At 40.1% G+C, this 18,319-nt stretch overlaps 1 pseudogene; it reads right to left on the bottom strand.

The window, feature by feature from the left end:
* Nucleotides 1-7,179: 7,179 nt before the first annotated feature.
* On the bottom strand, nucleotides 7,180-8,172 carry LOC149231558 (uncharacterized; annotated as a pseudogene).
* Between the last annotated feature and the right edge of the window lie 10,147 nt (nucleotides 8,173-18,319).

The following is an 18,319-nucleotide window of genomic DNA, read 5'->3' as shown; positions in this document are numbered from 1 at the left end:
GTTTCTTGCGCCAAAGAAATCCAGATCCAAGTCTTGCTGGATTAGCAGCAGGAGAGGGAAAAGAGAACCTGTCCTATATTTTTTGAGCAAAGATGGCAGTCAATGGACTGAGGGATCAAGACAAATTGGATGGAGCTTCCAATTTTGTCATCTGGAAGGCCAAGATCCTGGCAATTCTAGACAAAAATCGCATTAAGGACTATGCTTGAAAGTAGTTGTTGTTCTGGTCGATGTTGATCCGTTAAAAAAGTACGAGGAGGCCCAGGCGAAGGCCAAGTGCATGATCATAGACGGGGTCAAAGATCATGTGGTCCCACACATTGCTGAGAAGGTCACAGCAAGGGAGATGTGGGAGACGCTAACCACCTTGTACCAAAGCACTTCCATCTAGCGGAAGATGCTATTAGAAAATCAGTTGAGACTGTACCGCATGCAAAAGGGAGAAAAGATCGATCTCTTCGTCCTCGGGTTGCAAGGGATTAGAGACCAGTTGACTTCTGTGGGGTCTACACCAAATCCTGAGTTCATGGTCAATATTACTCTGAATGCAGTCACCGAGGATTGGGAAACATTTTCCAAAGTATCTTGGGCAAAGCGACTCTCCCTAATTGGGAGGAGATGTGGGCAGCTCTTCGACAAGAAGAGATCAGGAGGTTGAACAAGGCAGGGGGTAGCGGCAAAGGAGCCCGGGTCAAGAAGGATGAGGAAGAGGATGCAGCTCTCGCATCATCGGGATGGCAAGGGCAACAGAAGCAGAAGAAAAAGGATATTTCCAAGGTCAAATGCTTCACGTGTGGGGAACTTGGACATTATGCCACTCAATGCCCCTGGAAGAAGGGCAAGGAGGAAGCTTATGAATTGAAGGTTGCTCCAATGAAAGCTAATAGGGAAGGCGAGGATGACGATTGTGCCATGAGTGCTCATGCGCCTCTCGAGAAGAGGTGGGGCGACATGGAGTTGTAGTCGAGAGGACTACATGAATGGGGCAAGATCCTTGAGGTGCCCAAACTCTTAGATCACATACAGCTACGGGAGCCCTTAGCGAAAGTAGCAAAATGGCAGGTGTCGGTTGGAGCGAGGTGTGATGGAGCGACAGTGGCAGAGCTAGAGTACCAAAGTCTGAGGCAGCGTAGTAGATGTCGTAGCAGTGCGAGAGGCACAGAGCAGTTTGCAATAGCGCAGTAGCAGCAGAGGGTCAGCACAGATTAGCAACAGAGGTAGCTTTAACATCACGAGGCATCTAGACTAACCAGCATGTCAATTTTTTTGGTGAAGTTTCAGTTACTTACTTCTCAGTAACTGAGTTTCAATGCAGCAGTTAGCAGTAGCAGTGCTATGGGCAACATGATGCAGCATTTTGAGAGGGAGTTGTAGTCCAGATGTAGCAGTGGCAGTGCTATGGGCAACATGATGTAGCGTTTTGAGAGGGAGTTGTAGTATAGATGTAGCAATGGCAGTGGCAGAGTCATGGGCAGTAGTACAAGAAGCAACAGTGCAATGGATGAAGGGCATCTGGCCAAGCATCAGCAGCACATAGGACCGATGCAGTGGATCAATGTAGTACTTCTATTAAGAAGTGTTACTAGAGCACATTCTTCGCTAAGAGGGAGTGTTGATTTTCGGTACCATCGAATGCGCTCTAGCTCCGAAATTTTGTGGAGGGGCTAAAACACTTGAGACCTCCAAAACCCAGAAATCGTTTGGAGAAATTCCACCTAGATGAGGAGTTATTAAAATAATTAATATTTTTAATGGGTTCCTAAGTCTAAACTTAAGAAAATAAAAATATTAATGGGTATTAATAAGAATATGGGTGGCCCACGGGGCTTTGGATTGACGGTGAATGGGTGCATTGTTAAGGCACTCCTTGCGATAGGTCACTGGTTCAAATCCCCCGTGGGTACTTAGGTTAGTCTTAACTTAGAAAAAAAAAAAAAAATATGGGTGAGAAACTTCTAAGTGACGAGGATCAAGCCTGTTTTAATCTTAGCCGTTGATTTGGGACTTAATCTCGGCCATTGATTTGTCAACAGGAAAAGTATAAGAGGAAGCTTGAGGTTCAGTTGGAGATACACACTTGAAAGGTCAGTTAGTTCGATTTTATGGGGCGAGGTTTGCTAAGAAAATCGAACAAGTGATCTATTGTAGTGAGGGGCAATTCGGCGGAGGGACTTCAGTCCAAGGCCGAGAATACATAGCAGAGAGGCAGAGAAGCACCAGGAGAGACAGCGTAGAGGGAGAGCTCTAACGCAGTGACGTAGTGGAGGCTAAGAGCTCTCAGTGTTGCAGTGACACAGAGGGAGAGCTCTGATGCAGTGACGCAGTGGAGGCTAAGAGCTCCCAGTGACACAGTGTCATAGTGACATAGTGACACAGAGGGAGAGCAATGACGCAGTGTTGCAAAGAGAGAGCTCTGACGCAGTGTCGCAGGGACGCAGAAGGAGAGCTCTAACGCAGTGGAGGCTAAGGGGTCTTAGTGACGCAGTTCCAGAGCAGAGTTTGGAGCAGCCATTGCTGCCCAGCACTAGGAACAGCGCATTCACCTGTGGGGTTTGTTCATATGTCTCTGGATAGGTACTTCTGCCGGGTTTATTCTCTGTTGGGTGAGCCGAATTTGGCACCCTATTTGTATTCAAAAATCTGCTTAATAATAGAAACCCTCTATATGCTGCACCGGTTTTCCTGCATTGGATTTTCCAGGGACGATTGTCCAAAAATAACGATGTCCCTTGTGTATTTGTCTCATTTCATTTCAGTTCATGATTTGTATGTATGTGTAGTCTGCAATAGTGTTTTCATCGCTATTTAAATAATCAAATAACTTGTTGAATGTAAAAACAAGTAGGAGATGGTAAACCAGTGATTGCAGTAGGATTTATAATGTGTAGATTCAGAAATTTTCACAAGAAACCAATTGTGGGTGAGGAAAAATTCTCAATAATTTTGCCAATATTTTTCCTACATTGGATTGCCAATAGAGCATCCAAATTATTGTACTCAAATTTGTTGTTGAAGAATAATCATAAAACCCTCATATGTTGCACCAATTTTCCCAAGTTGGGTTTTTTCAGGGACAATTGTCCAAAAAAATTGTGTTAAATTTTTGTGTGTATGCTAGAATTTCTCAGTTTACAATATTCTATTTTCCGCAGTATTTTTATGGTGAAAATTGCAATAGTGATTTATTCAATGTTTGTCATAGCAAATAAACTACATAATTAAATTTACAATTAAGAGAATAATTTTCAATTAATGCAATAGATTAAATTTTCACAAGTCACCCAAGCTACGCAAGAAACCAAAGAAAGATCATTAAAATAAAAGGTGAACGAGAGAGATGGTAAAAATAGGCCAAGGAAAGGATTAACTCAAGCCTCCACGATTGCTCCCTCTTAACATCATTACACACAAGATGTTGGACTTCTTTCATTGGCACCAAAGTAGAGGCATCCTCCTTAAAGTCTTTCTCACATTTTTACACATTTTTCAAAATGCACCTATGGATTGATGGGCCTACCTAGGAACTATCCTTCCCTTTGAATCTAGAAGCACCTAATAGGATTAATTATATAATCATCCCTAACAAGTGAAAAACTTGCTTACAATCCAACAGCGAAAAAAGACATTTCAAGACAAGGTTTGTGTGGAAGTATTTTTTGCCGCTAACATTGAATATGGTCCACTATGATACTTTAAAGGTTTCTTTACCTGATGACGTTGATCTCACTTGATCTTGAGAGAATATTTCAAGTGGTTTCTCACAAATGCATTGAATATCCCTCGAGGGATGATTTGGCCCTTTTGAGGCACCATAAAGAAGATGTCCAGCCTAGCATGAGAGCACTTGTGACCATGCAGCCTAAACATTGCCCCCTCAAAGAGGAGCATTAGCCCCTCATGAGCCACCACATGGATGTATGGCCTTTTCCACACCTCCAAATCATGAAATGTCGAGCCGAGAATTTCAGTCGTTAGCAAAATTCATGATGTGCCCCAAACGACCCAGGACACCCTCAGGTTGGCCGTGTATCTACTTGATGGGCATTGCCTTATTCCAAAGCTCTGATGAGAAGCCACTAAGATAATAGTGGTGGTGAATCCCATTGTTGCCATAAGACCTACATTCCCTAATGAGGCTTTGCACTAGGTTGCTAAATTTTGCAGTAACAATACCCACAATCTTCCCATAACTTTGGCAAGAGTCTGCACCAGCAACTTATGATGTTCATTGGGCTTTGGTCAAGCAGTGAACTAGAAAAAGTTTGTTTTTGTTATTTTGTTTGTTTTTGTTTTTTAAGATAGAAACCACCCAATCTCTAGGCAGAGCGAGATCAAAACCCTTGGGAGATGTTGGTTCAAGGATTTTCAAGTTAAGCCCATAATACAATCATGTGTTGAGAATCAATCCTAGACTAATTGTCATAAAAATTCCCACCGGTAGACCACAAACCAACCAAGTTACCAACAAAAGTGTATTGCAGCTACGTCTAGTGCTTAACCAGATTCTACCTACCTAAGCTCCATAAGATTAGTACATCTCTAACCTATAAAGACGATTTCCAACAAAATAATAATAATAATAAATGTACTAAAAAATCAATCCAGTCGCTAGAGGGGATTATTCATCACCTCTTCATCTTTGTGCATGTGTCCACGTGTTACATAGAATCTCAATGGTTGATTAGATACTTTGAATATGGATATTAATTCATGGTCATGTATACCTCCATATTATGTGTAGCTATAGATGTTGTGAAGCTCAAAGATGCATATAACCTATAAAATATTGAAACTCAAAATATCCAACCTCCAAACTGACAAACCACAAGTTACGGCTCAAACTTGGGGATAGATGAATTTGTACTAATAATGATAACGCAGGGTTAGATAGATTTGGGCAGCCAAGCTGCCTGACTCATAACGATAACATCTAATGCATAGTTTTAAAAACCGGCCTAACTAACCGGTTACTGGTCTAACCGGCCGATTAGCTGGCCCACCAGTTGGAACCGGTGAAAAACCCCATTTAATAGGCTATGTGGCGGAAAATTTGACCTAACCGGTCCTAAACCGGCCGGTTACCTGCCATGCCCACCGAGGACCCACAGTGCAGCTTTTCCAAGGTAGTTTAGGGGTTTTAGAGGCAAATTAAGAGTGTTTTCCCTCCAAAAACACCCTCTCCAAGCCTTTAAGGAACAAAAACAGTTAAATGATCTTGTTTTCGTGCAATACAACCTTCGACTGAGGAGGAACCAAATGATGAACAAAGCACCTGATCTAGATCCCATTGTGTTGGACGATATTGATCCAACATCAGAATGGGTGGAGGAGACTAAAGATCATGTGTTTGAGGCTGATTTTGATATCGACGTGGCTTTAGCGGGGGATGAAGCAAATTTTGTGGTGGCATCAGAACCAGGATCAATAGCGGCATCAAGGAAAGGCAAAGAACCAATGGAAGGCACTAGTCGTGCAGGTCGACAAACTCGTGCTTCCATTAGGTCCACTTCTATTGTTATTGGTGGCATTGCTACTGAGATTGCAAATCAGGTTGAGGCATCCTCAGACTCTGAACCAGATGATGTCTATGTAGCTCTTGATGATGATCCTGTGGCTAGTAGTGGTGATGAACTTGATGATTGATCATGTGTACATCGTAGACTTGTAGTAGGCCAATGGCCTCATAGCTTGCAGCATTTTTTTGGACTTTATAGGCCATTTAGAGCCTCATTGCTTATGTATTTTGCTATTTTGTCGATGATATGTATTGCACTCGGTGCCATTTCGATATATTCACCTTTACATGGTATATAAATGAGCAAACTTTGCATATTTTGTCTCTATTGGCTTGGAATCGTGGTTTTAAATCTTAAAAATAGTTTTGTTTCATTAAAAATTAGTTATTTAATGTTATTTTCTAAAACCGGTTGGTTTAGACCAAACCAATCCCGGTTAGACCGATTCCGGTCGGTAAACCGGTTCATTATGTGGACCGGTCCAGTCACCGGTTCAGGTTTTAAAAACATTGATCTAATGAGGAAGGAAACATCTAGTCCTAGGCAACTTATATCATGATAGGCAATATCTAAATAACGTATTTAGCTTTTCCTATTTGGCAACTAACAACAAAGGAGGCAAGTTCTAAATAAGTATTTGTAAATCTCTTTAAAAGGTTATCAAGCCTCAAGGTAATACAAGTGAATATTAGAGCCTTTTATCTTATCTTGTGTGATTGTGTATGATTCATTTGTTTTTGAGTCAAGTTTTTAGAAGATCTAGCTGAAAGGTGTGGCTTACCTATGATCAATTGTAGTTCAATTGGTATCAAAGCAAGTCACTCCTTGGGCCTGATCTAAAAAAAATATGCTCTAAATTGTTGCTACTAGCATCCTCCTTATTTTCTAGTGGCTACATGTTCTTATTTTCTAGCCATTCTACATTCACTTTCTTTCTTAATATTTAGCTCTTTCTTCAGACATTTCCTAGCTACGATGTCTCAGTTTCTCTGCCCCATCACAACACCTACAAAATCCATGTAGCCACTTTTGCTACAAATTCCATACCCCACCCAGAATCCATGAGTTTTTATATCAAGAGCAGCATTCAGAGGGGGTTCCCTTTGGATATGTGCCCTCCCACCCCGCTTTAGTAGGCACTTGCTTCACATTTATCAATTTCTAAATAAGTATTTGTAAATCTCTTTAAAAGTTTATCAAGCCTCATAATACAAGTGAATATTAGAGTCTTTTATCTTATCTTGTGTGATTGTGTGTGATTCATTTATTTCTGAGTTGAGTTTTTGAAAGATCCAGGTGAGAGGTGAGGCTTTCTAAGCCTCGCCTCTGATCAATTGCAGATCAAAATCTATGCACAATAAGAATAATAACACCAAGTTGCATCTCAAACCCAGGGTAGATGGGTATGTGCTATAACACTAATAATGATAAAAAGATGTACTCGAACCTATTCGAAAATTTGAAACTTGCTTCCCTCTTTCCATAATTGTGGTCTTATAATACTTACTGCTCACATACACACACGGCCAAAATATACTCGCAATAACTCTTTCAATTCAAATCTTAAAGATTTGGGGAAAACTGACAAACAAGAACCTTAATATCTAGTCTGGAAAATACTCAAAATCTAACCTGAAATTTAATCAACATTTAATCTGAGACATATTTTAAATCTAAGCTGAAATATATTTAGCATTCGATTTAAGCTTGAAATTTTATAAGGATACCAACACCATTCTCGGAAATTAGGCCACATTACAAGACGGGACTGAACCAGAATTCCTTCATATATTAATGAAATCCTCGTTAACCCATTTGCCCAAAATACTTACAGACCTAAAAGACGCTAATTGGGCTAACAGAATTCTCGTTAACCCATTTGCCCAAAATACTTACAGACCTAAAAGACGCTAATTGGGCTAACAGGCCCAACAGAGACTGCGCTCCCGTTATCGTCGGCAACCACCCCGCCGCACTTATCCTCCTTGCAACTCCACGATTTGGGAACAACAACCGTCAAAACGCCTGTCCTTATAAGACGCCGAAGTTGCATCCGGATTAGTGCAGGGAGGCAGACGGAACCGCCATGTTTCCAGCTCGCTCAAAGCGGAGCCTGTCCTAGACACGCCACGTAGGACGACCTTCTTAGCCCCTGGTACGATTCTCAGAACCTCCGCTTTCACTGTACCATCGATTACCATATCCGGATCTTTGATCACGAATCTGAAGGCGGTTTCCGTCTCCTCGCAGTTAACGGGAAAATCGGAGGGGACGGGCAGTTCCAGCACCTGTGAAAATATATGAGGCATTCGCTTCAGTTTCTTCAATCTTGGACCAAATGTCTCAGGCTCCGCCATTGCTCGATTCAACTCAAAGACAGATTGCTGTCACAACCCACAAGAATTTATAATGGATGATTCCGATTTTCCCAGATCAGAATTTCAGAGTTTTCAAAGAGAATGCAAATTTCTGTTCGATAGCAGAGATATTAGAAGTTCGAACGCACCCAGTACAAATGCAATGAGTTCGATAGAGCTGTTGCCCCTTTTATGCACCTTCATACAGAAGGCACCGGGACTTGAATTTGGGTCGGTGCTGTCAATATTCTCTGACCGAGACGAGGTGGTCCCTTTGACCGCGGGGTCTCCCATTTCATTTCTGATAAAGCTAAAATGGAATAATGCCATTGGAGGATAGACATGAGTTGCGTTGGATATTGTTTTTATTCGATTGAACTGCGTACTTCATGGATCATTGTGATAAGAATAGGATGGCTTTTTGGATTCTGCAAACGGGTGACCTTAAAATAAAGGTCTACAATAATCTACGGGCTTTTTTAAAAGATTAAGAAGTTTGGAATTTTGTGAACAGACAAAAGCTGCTTTTTAACGTGGTGGTCACATTCATACGAGGAAGAGAAGGGTGGGCATCTTGCTCTTTACTCTGTCCTTTGGCTTTCGAACCGTCGCATTTTTATTTTGGATTTTTTTGGATATTTATTCATCTTATGGTAGTTTGTGTTTTGGGTGTATGGGGTGAATAATTTTTTTTATAAACTAATTGTGAGATTGAAGTGGATGCAATGTATTATTTTTATGAAAAATTATATGAATTAAAGTTTTGTGTCAAAGTTTATAAGTTGATAAGATAGTCTTCTTTTCTTTATGTTAACATCTTTGATAAATTTAATGTCAAAGTTATGAGGATTATTATATTTTTTTTTAAGATGTGATGTTATAAGTTATTGTGTTATAATGATATATTAGTGTGTTGAGATTTTGTTTTATATTAATATTTGTTTTTAGTTGGAGATGGTTTATAAAAAAAAAGTATATTAAAATTTACACCTATAACAAATAGGGATGGAAATGATTTATAAGGTATTATATGAACCAAGTGATTTTTACAAATTTAAAGTTGGTTTTAGGGATTTAAAGTTGGTTTTAGGGTGTAAGTCTTCGACTCTATGTGATAGCATCATGATATTTAACATGGGATGGTTTTGATATGATGTTTTATAAATTGTTTTTAGTTTGTAGTTGTTCTGTATGGTATAGGTTATTTTGTTATAATGTCATATCTACATGTTGAGATTTTGTACCACATGATACTTTTGTTAACCAAAGACGGTTTGTAAAGCATTATTTGTACCAAAGCCCACATACATAACAATTATGAGGCATGTGTGATTCATAAGGCATTGCCTACAAAAATAAAAATAAAAATTAGTTCAAAAGTTGGATTTCGGGAGTAAATCCCTCAATTAATGTTATAGTATCCTTCCTCATTCCACTATTAACATTGACAATAGGTTTTGTATCATTTATAGCATTTATGTCATGCCTTATGGTTTGTTTTTAGCTTGTAGTTGTTATTTATGTCAAAGTTACATGTTAGATTGCTATTGTTGCATATCTCTGATCCAGGTGGATGTTGGTGGCCACCCACCAACCCATTTGGACCCCTACAACTGTCTCTTTCAGTCTTTTCAGTTTCCTAAATTGTAGCACAGTTTACTATTTTTAGCAGTTTTTCGGGTCCTGATCGTATGCCAAAGTTATGACCCCGGGAAATTGATGTACCAATTTACCCAAACAGGGCCCACAATTTGGCGTTTCATCTTCTAGGGTTATGTTTCGGGATGTGAAGGGTTTTCCATTGTTTCTCAACAATAAATAGGCCTTCGAGCCTCATTGAAACACAGTTTGGAGAACAGTTCAGAGGCATGTAGCCGCACATCTCTTTTCAGAGATAAGCTACCATCGCCCTAGCTGGTTTATTTCCATTTCTGGTTGTAAGCATATTTCAGTATTTTACAGTAATGAAATGAAGTATTATTTTCGCTGCATCTTTGTGTTTATGGTTATCTCTGTAATTTGTTGTGTTCCTGTTTAAATCTGGATCAGTGGTATCAGAGCGGTCTGCTTTTTCTCTGTTTTTCTTTGCATGTCCCCAACGAGGTCGGGATATAAGGAGTTAGGGCTTGAACTGGTCGAACCTTTGTAAGACCAGCCTCGCAAATCCCGACAGCCTCCCATGGCGGATGAGAAGAAAGACGAGGGGGCAGGAGATCCTATCAAAATCTTGTTCGAAGAAGCGCTCGAGCGACAAAGGAACGTGATGATGGATAGCTTTGCGCATATCCTTCAGCGGCTACCCAGAGGCGACGCATCGGCTTCCAACAGCGACTCTGGAAACGCCACACCATTTAAGGTACAAGTTAATTTTGAAATCCCCATTTTCGAGGTACGCGTCAAACGGAGATCGTATGCCAAAGTTACGACCCCGAGAAATTGATGTACCAATTTACCCAAACGGGGCCCACAATTTGGCGTTTCATCTTCTAGGGTTAGGTTTCGGGATGTGAAGGGTTTTCCATTGTTTCTCAACAATAAATAGGCCTTCGAACCTCATTGTAACACAGTTTGGAGAATAGTTCAGAGGCATGTAGTTGCACATCTCTTCTCAGAGATAAGCTACCATCGCCCTAGCTGGTTTATTTCCATTTCTGGTTGTAAGCATATTTCAGTATTTTACAGTAATGAAATGAAGTATTATTTCCGCTGCATCTTTGTGTTTATGGTTATCTCTGTAATTTGTTGCGTTCTTGTTTAAATCCAGATCAATCTCAATTTACTTAAATCAAATTAATGGTGTGTAGATTGAAATAGTTACATAGGGCCAAATTAATTAATGGTTGAACTCGTACATTGGAGGATAGAGTATGGTGAGGTTTCAAATATATTTTGAGAGGCTGACACTTTAAAGAGACTGGACTTATAGATCGAATTTTCCCTGTTTGTTGAGTGTCATGTTTAGTAGAGGCCAAGAGAACTTGTGCATACCATGTACAATTCTACTCTTCTAGTACAGGGCTGAGTTTATATTTGGAAGAAGCATAATTTATCTACAAGAAAGATTAAATTTCAGGTGATTAATCATGTTATAGCCAACACTCTTTGGACAACATTTGCCCTCTTAGACAAGCAAAGATCAACCATGATCAACTAGAAATGGGTGATCGAGAAGATCAACCATGGGGAAGTATCATGCATGCCTTAAGCAATTTAGCTAGTGAAAAACATGAGTGGGTACAAGGACAAAAAGAATCGGTGCAGATAATGGCAAAGGGGCAACAAGAATTGGTGCAAGTCATCACTCGATCAATAACAAGCTTGCAAGGAAATCAAAATAAACAACAATAGTGGTATTGAGAGATCAAATGGCCATAGTGGGAAACATGTCAAGGTGGGAAATGCTTCTAATATGGCCCAATTTAACCCATAGACTCCCATCATAATAGCACATAGGCCACTCTTACCAAACTTTTTGGAGGAACAACCACCAAATAATCAAGAGCAGCAGCAAAGCAGTGAGACTTTTAATGACTATGTAAAAGAATATCATGCATTGGGGGGAGAATTCCATGCGGCTATGTCCCTGTAGGACTTTTGCACCATCATATACTTGAGCAAGCCTAGGGAGTGTGGGCGGGGATCACAAAACTATGATCTTTCGAAAAAGGCAAGAAAAATAACCTTTCCCACTTTTGATTGGACATATAGTTGCATTGCCAGGGCATGGGTTTAGAAGTTGGATACATACTTCCAACTCAACCCTATAACTGAGACAAAGGTCATCCAGTATGCTACTCTGCATATGGAAGGTGAAACTCATGAGTACTAGTACCATGGGCTCACTACCTTCAGACATTCCAGCATCACATCCTACTTGGTGTTCACAGAAAGGTTGATTGATTGTTTGAAAAGAATAACTCAAAGCTTCATTTATGAGATCTAGCTTAGCTCAAGCAGACAAGCACTCCATATATGTATATATCTAAGTTCCAACAGGTAGCATTCATAGTGAATGACATGTCAAAATGCAAGTTGGTCATGTTTTTCATAGAGGGATTAGTTGAACCTCTATGGGGTTGGGTTAAGGCCTTCAAGCAAAGATCACTACATGATGCCATTATTAGGATGAGCGATATGGAGGATGTGGTGCATAAAAATAAAGCACCTTCCAGACCATCACTTCCTCAACATACTAAAGATAAGTTGCCCTTTCAAAAGGAAGAAACGGGGAGAAGCAGATGTAACAACGCTAGTTAAAACTCATGTAAAAATATATAAGGCCACAGTGATGAGACACGTATTCCAAGTTGAATGGTGGGGGAAACATCCTAGTGGGTGTTGATTAAGTTTATTATGGCAAAGGCAATGGCTAAGGCTTTCGAAACGCATGAGGCATTAATTGGCATTGTATTTATGAAAAATAATGGAAATTAGGAGAAAAGGAAGGTGAAAGGTTACAGGTTACATGTGAGAGGAAATTGAAGGAAAATAATGGAAAATGAAGAAAATAGAGGCCTTATTGATAAAAAGGCTTCTGAGGATCAATGGGTAAGCTTTTGACAGGTTTTGGTGGAGCTCTCTTCTATTCTTTATCTCTCATACTCTTGGATACTTAGAGTTTTCTTAGAACACTCTTAGAAGGTGTGGCATACTTGGATTTTTGGAGAAAGAAGGCAAAGGAAGAGCAAGAAAGCGCAAGAGGGCATCAAGGTTAGCAACTACAATAGTTTTGCTTGCAGGTACCAAGTTGCATGTTTGTTTTCCTCACTAGTTTTGGCATGCATGGCACATGCATGTGGTTTCTTGGTTATGATTTGTCACTAGCATGGAGGATTTCCTAGATTGATAGTGGATTTGCCTAGCCTTGCCATTTCCTGGATAACCATGGAGATTGTGGGTTTATTTCCTTGTTTTGTTTTGGTTGGTTCTCATGTTTCCTTAGCTTGGGTTGAGTTATTAGTTCTTGGAAGCCTTGGTAAGACAAACGCTCTAGAAGCCCTGTAACGGTTGGGTTGAGTTATTAGTCCTGGAGCCTTGGTTGGATAAACGCTCTGGAAACCCTGTAATAGCTTGGGTTTGAGAGATGGTGTGGATGTGTTTAGTTGTAAGAAATGTGCTTGGCACAACAAGGTAAGGTAAACAATGTATTGTTATGTTTATTTATGCATTGGCAATTATGTGTTGATGGAAATATGATGCAGGCAGTTACATGGCAAGAGAGGTTGCCATGAAATATTGAAGAAGGCTCTGGTTGAGTTTCCTTGGGAATCATGGGGATGGAGTCATGGTGTTTGTTGCTAGTCTTGTACTTTTGGTCTTTTATGATTTGTTGAGCTTGATTTGCACTTTTGTTTATGTCTGGTGCAAGGCCTTTCCACTTTGTTGTAGTGTCATATTGTTATGGGTTTTCATGGTCTTCTTCTTGTTTGTTTCTTATCTTGCCTTGTATGTGTTGAGTCTTGGGAATTGGTTTGGGAAAGAGGAAAATAATGTAGCTTAGGGAGAGATGTGTGGTACCCAACAGGTAATGTAAGACACAGATGAAGCTCGGTGCATGAGTAAGAGTAGCGGAAGGTAAGACTATAACAGTCGGTTGGACTAGTTGGGTCCATTGGTGTAGATGGACGATGGCAGTATAGTCATGAGAAATGTAACAGAAAAAGGCAAAGTAAATGGATTTGAGGCGTCATATGCCTTAGCTATGTTGGGAACTTTTGTTCTCAATGTTGCGCATGTGTTGCATGAATAAAGGAAGTTCTCTTAACCTTGATCTTATGATATCTAGTAATTATGTTGCGATCATGATTATGTTGATGTTTATATGTATACATGTATGTATGTATGTATATCGATGTTTGACAGGACCATGATTATTTTATGCTGATATTTATGTATATGTATCTATGTCACTATCCGACAGGATTGTCAGGGACCATTCTTGTGGAGGAATGATTACTTATGCAGGAGAATGGCATGAAGAGGTTCATGGTTCATGATGAATCAAGTGGGAAGAATAGTCATGACAAATATACGAGGTCAGTATCATGTGGTTATGAGTTAATATTATGTGATTATATTATGTCTATTGTATGGACAGGTTATATCGAGGGATACATCAGCGAAATGAAAGCAACATGGTTTGCGACATGTTGGGGCAAGCATGGGTAAGACAATGGAAACAGTATTGCTTGGTAGAGATAGTGTGGTTTTGGATTTGTCATACTACTATTGCGCATATGTTGTATATGTTGTACATGTTGCATCTGTGACATTGTGTGCATGTGATATTGCGTATATATAGTGTGTGTACATGTTGTTTATGCAATGTTATGTACATGGTGTTAGTACAGATAGTGTTGTATGAATGTTGCATATGCAATGTTTGGTATAGATGATGATATGTACATGTTGGATATGTGGTGTTATGTACAAGAGGTGTTTTGTGCATGTTGTACGAGTGGCACTATGTACATATGGTGTTGTGTGCGTGATTGTACAAGCGGTGTTGTGTGCATGTGATGATGTGTACATGTTGTACAAGTGACGTTGTGTGCAGGTGGTGTTGTGTACATGTTGTGCATGTGGCATTGTGTACATGTGGTGTCGCGTACATGTTGTGTGTGTGGTACTGTGTACACGTTGTATAGTGGTGCAGTGTACATGTGGAGTTGTGTACACGTTGTGCAGGTGGTGTCATGTACATGTGATGTTGTGCACACGTTGTGCAGGTGGTGGTTTGTACATGTGGTACTGGTGTACATGTGGGATTGAGTGCATGTCGTACATGTTTTGTTAAGGGCATGTGATACTATGTATGTGCATTGTGTAGTCATGGTATCGTGACATATGTATTCAATGTGTTGCACTCTATATACGTATTTGTGTTGTGTTGCACACCGAGTGTAGGTGTATGTCTTGTATGTCAGGTGTAGGTGCGTGTATTGAATGGTGTTGTATATAGCGTGTGATTGTATGTGTGTCATGCACACTATGTGTACATGCACATGGTTTAGGAGAAGGCATTGGACGTTTGTCTAGTGTGGCAACCGATCTAGGGTGCCTACGAAATAGAAGACAAAGGTAGAAGGATTGATTAAAGGGTAAGTATTAATATTTTATTTCACTTTTACTATGCATGCGGTTTATGATTATGGTCTATGATGATTACATGTGATTTATGATTTTGGTTTATGATGGTTATACGTGATTTATGATGTTGATCTATGACGATTGTCTTTCGAGCTAACCTGATGTGATATGTTATACTTGATGATTTGGTCAAAGATGTCAGTTTGACTTGTTGTGATAGGAAGCGAACAAAATTGCCAATGTACCTTATTGACGAACTACCAATGAGGTATGATTTGAAGTTATTTCAATTTATTTTGAATCTAATCGAAATTATATTCTTAGTACAAGAATGCATGAACATGCTCGGTTGGGTGTTTGAAATCGACTGCAAGAATTAGCAGCATCAACAAAAGGAATAGGAAAATGCAGCAGTATGTTCATAAAGAAATTTAGGAGCAGGGCCATTATGGGACACTGGTACCCAATAGTGTCCGTTGATTTCCATGAGCATGCTATGATCGGTATGATGGTTTGAGGCAGGGATGCGCCTTGGTTTTTGTATCTTCTGATGCGAGGAAGCCTTGCCAAGGGATGGACTACCTGGGATGGGGTGCCAACGGAACTTGGAAGGTGAGTGACTGCACGAAAGGGGTGACCGGATTGCCTGAGGGATTGTGTAGTGGGGAAGGGAAGATTGGGGATGGATTTGTTTTGATCATTAGCATTGCCAGATGGAATCAGATGCATATTGGGAGTGCGCCCTGGAAAAATGAGTCGGTAACTGTTCACTGAGAGGATAAGTGGCGCAAGATTATAGCACTGGACATTGGATGCAGATTTGACTTTTTAGTGGATTCTGGACTTCCTAGGAAGGAGGTGAATCCTAGTATTACTTTGAGGGTGGAGGTGTGAGCCTCTGGATTCCCTTGATGTGGATGCAAGCATTGTATCCTTTTATTTGTTGGTTGAGAAAATGTGCATATGTGTATATTATTGTAAATATTGTATCAAGCTAGTTTATAAAGCTCCATAAATTGTATGGTTATTTGCTAGTTGAAGCAAATGTGCATGAGTATATGTTGTTATTATTGTAAATATCATAATGATTTATGTTATAAAGCTCCAGTAAATGATATGATTGTCATGTTTTAGTAGTGGTCATTGTAAATACTACAACGAGCTGTGTTATAAAGCTCCATGGGCAGTATGTTTTATTTTCAACAATCTTATTGGTTATAGGTGTCTTTGAACACCGAGGACGGTGTTCCCCCAAGGGGGAGGGTTCTATAACAGCCCTAGTTAAAAACTCATGTAAAAATATATAAGGCCACAGTGATGGGACATGTATTCCAAGTTGAATGGTGGGGGAAACATCTTTGTGGGTGTTGATTAAGTTTAGTATGGCTAAGGAAATTGGCAAAGGCAATGGCTAAGGCTTTGGAAAGGCATGAGGCATTAATTGGCATTGTATTTATGAAAATAATGGAAATTAGGAGAAAATGAAGGCGAAAGGTCACAGGTTGCATGTGAGGAGGAAATTGAGGGAAAATAATGGAAAATGAAGAAAATAGAGGCCTCATTGATAAAAAGGTTTTTGAGGATCAATGGGTAATATTTTGACAGCTTTTGGTGGAGCTCTCTTCTATTCTCTCTCTCTCATACTCTTGGATACTTAGAGTTTTCTTGGAGCACTCTTGGAGGGTGTGGGATACTTGGAATTTTGGAGCAAGAAGGCAAAGGAAGAGCAGGAAAGTGAAAGAGGGCATCAGGATCAACAGCTACAACAATTTTTCTTGTAGGTACCAAGTTGCATGTATGTTTTCCTCACTAATTTTGGCATGCATGGCACATGCATGTGGTTTCTTTGTTATGATCTGTCACTGGCATGGAGGATTTCCTGGATTGACAGTGGATTTGCCTAGCCTTGCCATTTCCTGGATAACCATGGAGATTGTGGGTTTATTTCCTTGTTTTGTTTTGGTTGGTTCTCATGTTTCCTTAGCTTGGGTTGAGTTATTAGTTCCTGGAAGCCTTGGTTGGACAAATGCTCTGGAAGCCCTGTAACAGTTGGGTTGAGTTATTAGTCATGGAACCTTGGTTGGATAAATGCTTTGGAAACCTTGTAATAGCTTTGGTTGAGTTATTAGTCCTGGAGCCTTGGTTTGACAAATGCTATAGAGCCCTTGGTGGGTTGAGTTACTAGTCCTGGAGCCTTGGTTGGACAAACGATCTCAAGCCCTGTATAAGTTGTGGGTTGAGTTACTAGTCTTGGAGCCTTGGTTGGAAAAATGCTCTGGAGCTCGACATGCAATCGTGGGTTAAGTTACTAGTCCTGGAAGCCGGGTTGGAACAAATGCTCTAGAGCCCTAGAAGGCTTGGGTAGAGACCAATCTGATGATGGTTTTGTGATGTCCGACGGTGAGGTGGAATCACTGTTTGATAGGTTGAGGTGGATAGCCTCTGGAAGCCCTGGATGAGTTTTGATTGATGTGTTTTATGAGATCCCACATTCATGCTTGGAATATGGCACAGGGGTGAATGATTGAAGAGAGATTTGGCTCAACTATTCTATGGTTGGGTGGAACGTGGAAGTCCCATCCAGGGTTTGGATTTTGCATCATTAATGAAAGGTTATTTATCCTTGCATTTATATGAGTATTATACTGGATTATATGTGGCTTATATGGTTGTGATTTCTTGGGTATTTCTGTCCCTATTATGTTGGTTATGTATGTGTTTTATGACAACAACTATGTATGACTCTCATCATATTTTTACTTGTAATTGAATGATAAATGTATCTATGACCTAATGGATGGAATGGCAGTTAAAGTAATAAGGAAACAATGCTTCATGGTGAATCTCGGATAAGTATGAGACCCCTATGCTCAGATATGTTATTTACACCTGTAGGTTGCATATTTACTAAGTGTTTGACAAAATGTCTGTCATGATTAGGCTTGGTTAGGTCAAACCTTTGATAAAGGTTTGTGTTATAGGCTCTGCCTTGGTGTCATCTATTGCCTTGGAAAGTCTCATCAAGTTCTAGGCATTGGTTTGGAGACTAGGCCTGAAAAAGTGGCTTAAATCTCACAATCTCTAGCACATATGACTAAAAAAGACTGCAGTTTCTCCCTTGCAGGCATTGTGGAAGTGACTATAGGGTTCCAGTCACATGCATGCCTTGTCATGGGAGCGCCTTTGGGTTTATTTCACTAAAATGCTAGGTTCCCCTGAGGGGTTGGGCACCTGGAGTGGTGGATTATCTTAGGGGTCATGAAGCACCTAAGGGAGGTCTGTAAAATCTTGTTTTATCGAATCCATTTCCTTAAGGTTACCTAAGAGGTTGAGTCTTATCATAGTGGCCTCTCGTCG

This window comes from Pinus tabuliformis, chromosome J (genome assembly GCF_031772625.1).
Source record: "Pinus tabuliformis cultivar Carrire ecotype Pingquan chromosome J, CPIR1, whole genome shotgun sequence".
Taxonomy (NCBI): domain Eukaryota; kingdom Viridiplantae; phylum Streptophyta; class Pinopsida; order Pinales; family Pinaceae; genus Pinus; species Pinus tabuliformis.
The sequence above is the reverse complement of the archived record's forward strand: the minus strand, read 5'-3'. Positions and strand labels throughout refer to the sequence as shown.